The 11,429-nt window shown below is 43.0% G+C and overlaps 1 long non-coding RNA gene across 1 annotated transcript; it reads left to right on the top strand.

Moving 5' to 3' along the window:
• The first annotated feature begins 3,420 nt into the window (after positions 1 to 3,420).
• LOC149326162 (uncharacterized) lies at positions 3,421 to 8,953 on the top strand. Its single transcript, XR_016285969.1, has 2 exons — positions 3,421 to 3,729; positions 8,827 to 8,953. It is a non-coding gene; the product is annotated as an uncharacterized LOC149326162 (long non-coding RNA).
• The last annotated feature ends 2,476 nt before the right edge of the window (positions 8,954 to 11,429 follow it).

Below are 11,429 nucleotides of genomic sequence, written 5' to 3'. Positions count from 1 at the left end.
TTCTTTTGAATGGTGGTATGTATTGTAGAAACGATGCTGGATATCGATATGCAAGTGATGTCTCGTCTGAGGCTAGCTTGTGAATGACTGCCGTGGTTATGAATTTCTTGTTGCCTGGCCCACTTCGAAATGTGGTTAAACATTTGTGTTCCATTCTGCGACCGGCTCCTTTTTGTGCCTTGCATTTTGCCTTACATGCTTGATTCTAGTCCATTTTTTGCACTGTGCTGCTGTTAAATGTGTCTTTTTACCTTGCAGCAAGCTCCACATAGCTTTACCAGCAATGCCTCTTCCAATCTCTCCAGTATAGCTGTGCCAGCCTTTCACTTGGTGCTAGGATGCCCAGCAAGCAAGCTGGCTTTTGAGGTAAGCACTGAAGACATCTTCTGACACAAGTAGCTTTTATTTTCCTAGTCCACTGCTACTTGTGTGACCCCTCGTTATGTTTATTTTGGCAAGTTAGGTTGCCTATTAAGGGCTCTCTTTTGTTTTTCACCTGCTGCTGTGGCCTACTGCATTGGTGTTCGGCTACTGAGCCCAAAGACGCGGGATTGAATTGTGGTGGCTTCGTTTCGACAAGGCGAAATGTATATTTGCTCGTGTGTTATGCAATGTCAGTGCATGTTAAAGAATCTTTGGTGGTCGAAATTTATGCACAGCCCTCCTCTATGAATGGAGCTATTGTTCAACTTTGAGGCATTAAAGGGACACTGATGGCAAGCTGAAGATGACCTGTGATGATGAAGTTCCGCATTCTAACCACAAAGACGACACTTTTTCTGAAAGTGGAGCTTTATAAGCCAGAGAAAGCAAAACATACAATTGTCATCAGCACCGGCTGATTTCGGAAGTAAATTGCGATGCGCTGACTCCGTGTTTTTTTTTGGCACAGATTCCAGAGGCTAGGCTGAACTGCCATTCACCTCAGAACGGTTATCATGGAGTCCTTTGTGTAGACTTCATGAGTTCAAATCGAGTGTCGGGAAAATTTTTAAATGTAATTTTTGCGCCAATCATTGTGTTGATGGCCTTTGCGCTGCTGTTAAAACCCGGGATAGCAGTATGGTATCCCATAAAACTAGGTTCAGGACTTGCAGGAAGTGGTTTATCACATTCTGCTAGCTTGTGCAAGAAACTACTTCAGGGATATGTGCAGGTGTCTTTAATGTGTTCCTGAGTGAGCACTAACTCGTTAGGGGGAAGGCAGCTTCTGATCTGGCACTACAGTGCCAGTGTCGTGAGTGTAAATCATAAGATGACCCATCAGTGTGTACGCCTGATTTCTGTGACACTTCAGTGGTGTGTAGAAGTGGTAAACAAATCTGTAAGGTATTTGATGCATATCTCCAAGGCAACGGCTGTATGAGTAGCGAAGCCATTAGTCAATCTTCAACGGAAAGAATTTTCTCTTTTAGATGACGTGCTTGTATATCAGTGACAGTTATTTGTTGTGCTGCCTTTCGCTGGTGCGGGTCATGTGTGGCGCATCTTCATGCGAGCCTTCTTTTCCTTCACAAAAAATTCAATTGATAGTCCAACCTGTTTTCTTCTCTTTTCCTGTGTTGCATCTTTTGGCTGGTTTTAAATCTGCAACTGAGCTCAGACCGTGATAATTACAGCCGGTAAACAGAGCTACTGAATGTGAGCTTGGCATACATGCGTACTGTATGTGTGAAAGTGCAGTTTACAATATTCAGAAATGCTTGATAGCCTTACAAGAATCTAAAATTTTGTTGGAATTCCTATTTGTTCTCTGTTCAAGTGTCGAGAGTTTTTCCACTTCATCGTGTGATTAGAGCCACTTTGGTACTTAAGCTGAAATCTTTTCTTTAGCCTGCATGTTTCTCACTTTTGGGACAGAAACGTGGAGGCTAATTAAAAGAGTTCAGCTTAAAAGAGTATAGACACCTAATCTTGGTGGCATGTTTTCTTCTATATAATGATGCGGAAGACACTACTATGCATGAATCACCATCTGGTATTCGCGTGAGACTGCTAAATAATTTATAATCAACTTTTTCTGCCATCCTGTTTCGGTGAACAATTTGACTATGGCTATGACATCAAAGAGAGGTTATAGGTCACGTGAGGCGTGGAAAAACCACTTATAATCGCTGCTTCATCATTTTAATTCGCTACAGCGCTGACGCCAGCATTCCTTAAGAGCCAGAAGTACCAATTGTATTGCAGTTTTTTATGCCTCACGTGACCAATAACCTCGCTTTGACGTCACAGCCATCATTCAGCTGTCGAAACCGAAACAAATACAGCAGGAGAAAGAAATTTGATTATAAATTATTTAGCGGTCATAGGAGGATGCCATGTGGTAATCCATGTATAATACTTTATGCCTTATTACAAAGAAAAAAACACGTGCCAAACGATAAGGACAGCAAAGTGAGCTATGGAAAGAAAAATGATAAGTCTAACATTAAGAGACCAAAAGGGGGCGGAGTGGGTGAGGGAACAAACACGGGTTAATGACATGCTACTTGAAATTAAGAGGAAGAAATGGGCCTGGGCGGGGCTTGTAATGGGAAGACAACATAACCGCTGGTCCTTAAGGGTAATGGAATGGATTCCAAAAGAATGCAAGCATAGCAGGGGGCGGCAGAAAGTTAGATGGGCGGATGAAATTAAGAAGTTTGCGGGGATATGGTGGCCACACCTAGCAAAGGATAGGGTTAATGTGGAGACAATGGGTGAGTCCTTTGCCCTGCAGTGGGCCTAGTCAGGCTGATGATGATGGTATGTGTCGCACCTGCTGCTTCGTGCTATCAGCTGGCCCATGCTTGGCCGACCAGACTAGCCAAATTTGTGATGTGGGTTTTCTATTGCACCTGCATTTGTGTACACAGAGGACTTGAATGGTAGCAGGCGATCCTGTGCATGTGTTCACTCCACAGCACACATGACCCACACTGAAAGCTTCTCTGCCTTTAGTAAGACAGCTGCATCAGTCTGGGGCATAACGTATCCCAGTGCTAGAGTATGAGTAAATTGCTCTCGAATATTAATCTGGTATCAGGTAGCATAGCGCAAAAGAAGGCTAGCGCGGCTGCCTAATATTCTCTTGGGCAGCTGTATTGGATTTTCAGTGCCTGTTAGTGTAATCCGTGAAAGTTCACTGTAAACCATTCGTTTCGATGTAAATTAGGAAGTCCTTAGAGCCCTGTACTTTTTAATGATAATAACAAGGTAATGCAGTAATTCAATTGTACCTGTTCTCTTTCAACACAGTAAAGTGCTGCTGGGTCGAGTTCACAGTTTTACTTTGTAGGTGTGCTCTGGCTGTCATCATCATCATCATCAGCAGCAGCAGCAGCCTGACTACACCCACTGCAGGGCAAAGGCCTCTCCCATGTCTCTCCAATTAACCCTGTCCTTTGCCACTTGCGGCCACTGTATCCCCACAAACTTCTTAATCTCATCCACCCACCATTTTTTCCTGTGTGTGTGTCTTTTTCGCCATTCTGAAATTCAATCATACAAATGGATTGATGCACGTAGTGCCAGGTGCGTAATGTGATACCACCAGCTCACCCCAAGCTGTGCTCAGATTTGCCTCAGTGCTGCAAGAGCAATAAGGCAGGCTTGAGGCTGAGTGGTGCAAAAACATGATTTTTCAAGAATGTCTTTGTGGAAATTGCAATTAATCATGTGAATTTGCTTTCATTTTAGGAGCTGCACACAAGCTGTGCGCCTTTCCATGCTGATCATGCTGGCCAGGTACGCTTATGGTTACATTACTAGGTTGTTTTCATAATGGCAGTTGTGGATTTCTGTGTGGTTTTAAAACAAATTGTATAAGTATTTGGCCTGCCACAAAAGTATAGTGGTGCATTCAAGACCAGTGTTACAAAGGGATGTTTTGATTGCTGCAAGAACTTGAAGGCCCCTGTGTGGTCACTGTGGAAGGCCCCCTCCCTACTTAGGAATTGCTATTTGGGTTACTCAATCATTTCGCAGAGGAATAGTGTATAGAGATAAGGGATGGAAGAATGCTTCCAACTAAAGAAAAAAATCCAGCAAGCAGTCATAGAAGAGAGAGAGAGAAAACTTTATTTACAAAGGAAGAAGCAGAAGTACAAAAATGGCAAGGCTTTCTCTAATTTACATCGAATCTTTTTCACTTAGACTTCTTATTGCATAGAACGGCTGATGCTTGGCTTACACACATATTTTCTTTAGGTATGCAGTAGCTCTCACATTCTTGTATGATATGGTCACGGTGCCAAAAAATGATGGTGGTGTTAGAAAACTCGGAATATAGAGGAATGTCTTACAATCAGCAGCGAGACGTGAGGCCAGTGTTCCTCGAACTAAGTTCGTACACCTTTCATGTCTGGCTGATGCAGCAGCTGTTCTGGTTATACAACTTCATGTAGAAGTTAGATACAGAGCACCAATAGCACTATCTATACAAGTTGCAGCGTGCTCGACATTGCACTCATTTCGCTTACATGCTCCCATCTTTCATTTGTTAAAAAGTGGCCAAAAGTGCTCAATAAGCTGAGTAGGCATCAGAAAGGCACTTCGACCTCGTATATAGCAGTAGAGTTCTTACAGAATAATATAACTTGTGTAAGTATGGAATGACCACAATTGAAAGGCCACATTTCTTTTCAACTAAAGTGGCTGTTTGGACTTGTTGGTCAGTGATCATGGTTAAAGAATGCAGTGTGAAAAAACAAGGACAAATGAAAAAGTGGACAGGACTGGTGGGTGTCCATTTCTTCGTTTGTTTTTGTCTTTTCACACTGCATTCTTTAACCGTGATCACATTTCTTTGTCCTTTACATTTTTTTTACAAAGCTCGTGCTTGCAAATGTTAGAACATACGAAAAAAAAATGAAGCCTGGCTGATAACCGCCAGAAATTTTGACCTGCCAAATATACTCACGAATGCAACAGTGAGACAGGCGGGCGAAAAACAGCAGTACAACTTTTTTAGATTTTTGACAGTAGTGGTGCTTGTACTGCAGCTACTGCTAGGATAACATGTCTTGCCTCTGTAGCTCTGTTGCCTTCGTGCATATATTTTGTAAATGAAAGGTTTTTGTGACTTGTAGCCGGCCTTCAAGGTGCTGGTGTTTTGGCATCTGTTTTAACCTCTGTATGCAAAAGCCTTGCCAAAAATAGCTATCAGGAAATGCGTCCGTTGGAAGAAAAGTGACATAGGATTGCGATCATTTCGTACATACACCAGTTATCTCATTCTTTGAAGAATGCTGGAGCCAGGTGCAAGGTTCTGAGGGCCTTTTGGCCCCTAATAAGCTTGAGCACCTTTGCCCACTCATTGATTAATGGAAGACAGGCATTAGTAAGTGAAAAAAGCACTATGTCAAGCACAGCTTAACAAATGTAAACTGTGCTCGGTTGTGTTTTTTCTCATTTCTTTGCTACATGATTGAAGATAAAGGTGCTATCAAAGTAAATGAAAGTAAATGGAAGGCAGTATTAGTGAAAATTTTTGATTTCATAGCCTAATTTAGATTGTCCAAATTATATAGTGCACCAATAAATTTCGCACATTACGGTTTGAAGGCAGGTGTACTTTGTCCAGGCCGGCTGTTGCATCAACCCAATATTAAGGGAGTAGAACTTGCATACCTAGCTGCCTCATCTCCACAATCTTGTGGGTCATTGTAACTTGTCCATCTGGACTGGGGAATGTTTCCAATGCTGCCTTTGTTTTTCGGCACCATGTCTAGCAGATGCAAGGAACTGCCAAGCTCCCGACCGCTCAGCTAAAAACAGTGTCATGCGCAATGCAAGCATCAACCTTCCTACATGATTACAATTGCAATTACGATTGCAATGAGGTTTCTGGCAGTAAATTCAGTTGTGAGTCATTGCTCATGCTGTGTACTTTCTTTGCCCCTCATCTCTGGTATTCCTTCTTGATAGTCTTCCTGGTCTGAGCTTCTGTGATAGCCTGTTGACATACACGAGAGATGGCATCTATGAATTTAGAGTTTTATTGGCTCTGACTGAAAAACATGCACTTTCCAGGACTACTACCTGCAGATGTGCCATATCTGTTTTCATAGCCACTGTTGTGCTGTAGTTTTGCTATCCACTTCCCTATTTTGTAATGGAAGATTTCTAGGCTGTAGCAGGCCAGACACATATAACTGTAATGCATAGAGTGCTGTATACATTAGTTAAAATTCATCGTCATCAGCCTGACTACACCCACTGCAGGGCAAAGGCCTCTCCCATGTCTCTCCAATTAACTATGTCCTCTGCCAATTGCGTATCCCCGCAAACTTCTTAATCTCATCCGCCCACCTAATTTTCTGCCACCCCCTGCTACATTTACCTTCTCATGGAATCCACTCTGTTACCCTCAAGGACCAGCGGTTGTCTTCCCTTCGCCTTACATTCCCTGCCCGAGCCCATTTCTTCCTCTTGATTTCAAATAGGATTTCATTAACCCGCGTTTTTTCCCTCACCCACTCCGCCCGCTTCCGGTCTCTTAACGTTACACCTATCATTTTTCTTTCCATAGCTCGCTGCGTTGTCCTTGAATTAAGCTGAACCCTTATTGTTAGCCTCCACATTTCTGCCCCATAGGTGAGTACCAGTAAGATACAGCTGTGTTAGACTTTTCTCTTGGGGGATATTGGCAAACTGGCTTTCACGATCTGAGAGAACCTGCCATATGCGCTCCACCCCGTTCTTATTTTTCTAGTTATTTCCCTCTCATGATCTGGATCAGTGGTCACTACCTGCCCTAAGTATACATATTCTCTTACTACTTCTAGCACCTCGCTACCAATTATGAACTGCTGTTCCCTTGCTAGACTGTTGAGCATTACTTTGGTTTTCTGCATGTTCATTTCTAGCCCCACAATTCTGCTCTGCCTGTCTAACTCATTCATCATGCTTTGCAGTTCATATCCTGAGTGGCTTAGCCAGGCAATGCCATCAGGGAATCTCAAATTACTTAGGTATTCTCCAGTAACTCTTCTCCCCAACTGTTCCCATTTCAGGCCCCGGAACACCTCGTGTAAACAGGCGGTGAATAGCATTGGTGAAATCGTGTCTCCCTGCCTGACACCTTGCCTTATTGGAATTTTATTGCTGACCTTATGGAGAACTATGGTAGCTGTACAGTCGTTATAAATATCTTCCAATATTTTCACATAACACTCTTCTACACCCTGATTCCACAATGCCTGCATGACAGCTGTGGTTCCACCGAGTCAGTTGCTGTCTGGTAGTCAATGAAGGCTATATATTGGGGTTGGTTGTATTCTGCCCATTTCTCTATCACCTGATTGATTGCATGAATGTGGTCTCTTGTTGAGTATCCTTTATGAAAGCCTGCCTGATCATTTGATTGATTGAATTCGAAGGTTGTCTTGAGTCTATTAGTGATTACCTTAGTAAATACCTTGTAGACAATGGATAGTAAGCTGATCGGTCTGTAAATCTTCAAGTCCTTGACATCTTCTTGCTTATGAATTAAAATAATGTTCGCATTCTTTCAAGCTTCTGATACGCTCGTGGTCACGAGGCAAGCGTATGCAGGGTGGCTAGTTTCTCTAGCATAATCTCTCCTCCATCCTTCAACAAATCTGCTATTACCTGATCCTCACCAGCTGCTTTACCCCTTTGCATTGCTCCTGAGGCTTTCTTTACTTCCTCCCTCGTTACTGGCGGGATATCCCATTGCTGTGCTCTACTGCCTCTCTCTGTAACGTTCTGATTACATTCACTACTGTAGAGATTTGTGCAGAACTCTTCGGCTACTTTAACTATCTTATCCATATTGCTTATGACATTGCCCTCTTTGTCTTTTAGCGCATACATCTGGTTTTTACCAGTGATTAGTTTTCTCTTCACTGATTTTAGGCTACCTCCATGCTTTAGAGCATGCTAGGTTTTCTCCATGTTAAACTTTCTTATGTTGGCTACCTTGCACTTATAAATAACTTCGATAGCTCTCCTAGTCCTATTCTATCTCTGAAGTTAGACGTCCTCATGCTTTGGCGTTTCTTCATCAGATCTGTCGTCTCCTGAGATAGCTTGCAGGTATCCTCTCGAATGATCTGACCACCTACTTCTGCAGCACGCTGCAATGAATTTAAGTATGTATTTAAAGATATCAGGGTGGGAGATTGAGCTTTGAGATTTGCACTTCAACTCGGGAGTTATGCCGCTGCTACACAGAATACTTGATCGCCGTAGAGATATTTCATCATCTCGCACCAAACTGCTGTGGCGCCACTGTCACAGTTGATAATTTTTCTGGGAAGCTGTTGTAGCACTCACGCAGTTTTGAAAAGGTGGTATTTATTGTTTTTGTGCTATTGGCAACAGTGATAATACGCTTGCTGCAGTGTTTTGTGGCCAGCCTTCTTTTTTTTCAGTGAAATAAGTTGTACATTTCATGTTGAGTATTCTTTCAGCGATTAAATTGCTTTGATTTTATTCCTTACCGTAAGTTGCGAGTGCTCCATGTCTGAGTGCAAATTTCTAACACTGAAAAGCCTTCAAAATCTTGATAGATGTCCACACTGTTCTAGGGACTCTGTGGCTATTGGAAATGCCCATTTAGCTGCATTCAAGTGCCACTGAGCTGATAGCCATTTGAAAGCCTTCAAAATGCCTGTGTGACACGGTTATTAGATTTTGTGCAGGTTTGATGCTGAGCAGCCTGCGTGCTTGAGTCGGGTTTTCCAATGTCTGTATTTCAAACCTGATACTTTTCGAAATCATTAGTTCATTAATGGAAGAACTACTTGTGCCCTTTTCTGGAATTTCCAGAAAACAAATTAACTGAATTTTTTTGCATATACTGCTACCTTTTTGCAGGTGCTGCATAGTGAGAACCTGGATCAAGACGCCAACCTGCTGGACTTGGAGAAGCTGAAGAAATTGTTTAGCCACTGTGTGGCACCCGTCATGAGGGATGTGGCATTAATAAAGCCAGTTAAGGTGACCTTATCTATGTCCTTTTGCAAGCATGCTACACACATGAGAGCCATCCCACGAAGCACCATTGCTGCAAAGCTTGTTATCTCACAACATGCATGCTGAATGAGGCAGTGACAGACAGATGAGGAGGCCTTAAGGTAGGGCATTGGCATAATGCGTTGAGCAGTGATGTAGGAGCCTTGCAGCCATGCAAGGTATTATCGGTATCATGATGGTAACTCCATTTGACACTGTCTAGTGCTCTGTGAGCCAGACAAGGCTCTTGAACATTCTGGGACTCACCCTTGGCTCTCGGACATTCTGGAAGCCCCACCCGGCTTGCGCATATCACGCGAGGATGTCTCCTGCTGTACGAGCCTTACGCGGCTTGTGCACGTTATGTGACAGATGTCTCGCATTTGCGAGCTTGCTCGGCTTGCGCAAATTGTGTGAAATATGTCTCGCGTTCTGCGACCTCGCTCAATCGTCACAATGTGCGTGGCAATAAACACGCAAAGATAGGCACGCAGAATCCACGTTCAATATTTTCAATAGGGAAGTTCTGTTTTCTGCTCCTAACAAGCTAGAAAGAGTGGGAGGAGGGGCGCAGAAGAGATGCTTGCAACATCAATCATGTGACAAGATATGTTCTCTGTAAGACTGGCGTAGTTTATCAGATCCCCTTGTCCTGCGGCCTAACCTACATCGGCCAGACTGGCCGCTGTATTAACGTGCGGCTCATGGAGCACGCTAATTCTTTAGAGAACAAGGATACAAACCTAGCAAAGCATTGTTTCACATGCATATGCACGCCGGTTTTTGGTGATACTGATGTGTTGTTTCGTCATTCTGACCAGCGCACTAGAGAAATTGCTGAAGCCTTTCACATTAACAGGAAAGATAAAGGGTGCGTGAGTGCGCCATCTGTAACATTATCTGTAAGGGAAATGAAAATGCTACACAGTGGATAGCGGTTCTGTGGATACACACGTGCTTTTAAAGCGGTTTTTACCTTTTTTAGTACTATGAGATTGTTGACATTGCGCATGTGCGCTATTTTTTCATGTGTGTTGTTTTCGTGTGTGTATATTATGACATTCTTCTTCCTAATAAAAAATCAGTTGTAAGTTCAGCGCTGTGTGTGTCTTGTCTCCTTCTTGGTCTGTGTGTTTGCGCTGTTGAACCATCACTATGAATCTACACCAACTAGCCCAATCTGCAGTTCTTCTACACCTTATTAACAAATCAGAGACACTGCAAAACAGGGCCAGTCGATTCGTAGCGCGTCAGAACTCGCGTTTCTCAAGCGTCACAGTTATAAAAGGGAACCTTAACCTCACTACGTTGGAAAGCAGGCGTAAGGCATCACGCCTTGCCTTTTTTCATAAATTATATTTTGACCTCACACCCTACTCCGCACCGCTAATTAGGCCCGCCATGCGCACATTTCATCGACTTTACCCCAATAAAAAAATCGAACCTCCATTCGCGCGAACAGACGCAGTCAGATTTTCGTCTGTTCACCTGGCGATAAGACAGTGGAATGCCATCTCCCATTCTGTGGTTAACACTATTGATCGCGACCAATTTCTTTCAGTATACTAAAAATAGTGCGACAGAGTAGGTGCAAAAGGTTTATCTTTTTATTTATCTATTGTATTTTATTCTTTGTATATCTTACGTGATGTTCTCCCCCTATGTAATGCCCACATGGGCCTGTAGGGTAAATAAATAAAAAAAATATAGCGCGGACGTCGATATAGCGACGGGAACGGTGTGCCGTCACATCCACCGGGTGTCGTCAAAGCATAGTGAAAATATTCACAGAATTGCCGGGAAAACGCCGGATGTGTGTCAAATTAGATTGAAAAATGTGTAATTAAGCGTGATTAGTACTCAAGATTACCGAAAGATGTATAACTTGGGTAAAATTTCCCAAATTCGAGGAAAACTGTATGATGACGTCACATAACACGAAAGGATGTCAAAGCAGTGTGATCCTCCGCCAGGCAGCAACTGCCGACGCGCTGCGCGTGGCAGCGGGACGTCACGGCTTCCTTTCGCCACGCTGTCTCCTCTGTCGTGAAATGAATACAAGCGCGGCAAATTCAAATCAGTGCAATGAGTCACGAACGGCTTTAGCCTTCCCGCACTTAAGATATATCTTTCTCTTTATTTAATTCTCTTTCTCTTTATTTGTTCCTTTCTGTTACAGAAAGCGGGAGCGAAAGCTAAAGGCTGCAGTGCCTGACAAAGGCTTTCGCTCCGGATGACGTTCAGCGAGCAGGTAAAGAGCACACAATCTTTGGTCACATAGATTTGCGCCATGCATGAACACATAAATACTTACAAAATAGACTAACATAGAATTGCTGATTGCTTTACAATAACAGAACATCTAGCTATAATATATTGAAAGCAAGACATGTTGTTTATAAGAAACATTACTAAAGAAAATCGGGAATACTAAAAACAGACATACATTTTCAGGTACAACAAAA

Source organism: Amblyomma mixtum, chromosome 10 (genome assembly GCF_055824585.1).
Source record: "Amblyomma mixtum isolate Tamu chromosome 10, ASM5582458v1, whole genome shotgun sequence".
Classification (NCBI taxonomy): domain Eukaryota; kingdom Metazoa; phylum Arthropoda; class Arachnida; order Ixodida; family Ixodidae; genus Amblyomma; species Amblyomma mixtum.
The sequence above is the reverse complement of the archived record's forward strand: the minus strand, read 5'-3'. Positions and strand labels throughout refer to the sequence as shown.